The sequence below is a fragment of the Lathyrus oleraceus genome, chromosome 5 (genome assembly GCF_024323335.1).
Source record: "Lathyrus oleraceus cultivar Zhongwan6 chromosome 5, CAAS_Psat_ZW6_1.0, whole genome shotgun sequence".
Taxonomy (NCBI): Eukaryota; Viridiplantae; Streptophyta; class Magnoliopsida; order Fabales; family Fabaceae; genus Lathyrus; species Lathyrus oleraceus.
This window is the reverse complement of record NC_066583.1, coordinates 199,691,815-199,692,881: the sequence shown is the minus strand read 5'-3', so window position 1 is coordinate 199,692,881 and position 1,067 is coordinate 199,691,815. Positions and strand designations below refer to the sequence as shown.

The following is a 1,067-nucleotide window of genomic DNA, read 5'->3' as shown; positions in this document are numbered from 1 at the left end:
TTATTTTTCATTGCATACTCCAAAAAACACCTATTTCGATTGCCTTTGATAAACACCATAACAATAGATAATGATAGATTGATACTTGGTCTCTATGGATTCGACAATCTTTTATATTACTCTGACGCGTTCGTATACTTGCGAAAAGCACGCATCAAGTTTTTGGCGCCGTTGCCGGGGACCAATTTCGTCAAATTTAATTTCCCTGTTGTTATATCGTTTAGACTTAGGCTATTTCCCGCCGGTCAATGCGAAGAACTCGCAGCACCTAAAGTTTAAGCTTAGTATACCCTCTGGCGGAACCTGAATGTTACGCTCGCGCACGTTTATTCTTTCATAGAATTAAGAGAGCTATGGACGAAGATCAAAACCAAAGACCTCTTAAAGATTTCGCTCAACCATCAAATGAAGAACCTAGTTCTAGTATAGTAAACCCAACCATCCCAGCTAATAATTTTGAACTTAAACCATCTCTGTTACAACTAGTGCAACAGAGACAATTTGCAGGTCTCGCTACTGAGAACCCAAACCAACATTTAAAAATATTTCTTCAATTAGCAGACACTTTTAAAACCAATGGAGCTTCTCCTGAGGCAATAGGTTTAAGATTATTTCCTTTTTCCCTCAGAGATAAAGCCCTATCGTGGTTAGATTCCCTTCCACCCAATTCCATTACGACTTGGGATAACCTTAGAAGAGTTTTCCTTGCTAGATATTTTCCCCCGAGTAAGACCGCCATTCTTCGAAACCATATAACTAGATTTACCCAAAACCAAGGAGAATCGCTATTCGAAGCTTGGGAGAGATATAAAGAGTTGTTACGAGCATGCCCACATCATGGTTTAGAAAATTGGTTAATCATTCAAAACTTCTATAATGGACTTCATTATAACACAAAGATGACCATCGACGCTGCCGCAGGCGGTGCTCTGATGAACAAACCTTATCCTGAAGCTAGTGCCTTCATCAAAGATATGGCTCAAAACCATCAATCATGGGGAGTCGAACGAGCGACAGTTGAAAAGAAGGAAGCCCAAGGAGGAGTGCATGAACTAAGCTCTATAGAC

The 1,067-nt window shown here is 40.1% G+C and overlaps 1 non-coding gene across 1 annotated transcript; it reads right to left on the bottom strand.

The window, feature by feature from the left end:
- Positions 1–737: 737 nt before the first annotated feature.
- LOC127090123 (small nucleolar RNA R71) lies at positions 738–844 on the bottom strand. Its single transcript, XR_007791654.1, has one exon. It is a non-coding gene; the product is annotated as a small nucleolar RNA R71 (small nucleolar RNA).
- Positions 845–1,067: the final 223 nt, after the last annotated feature.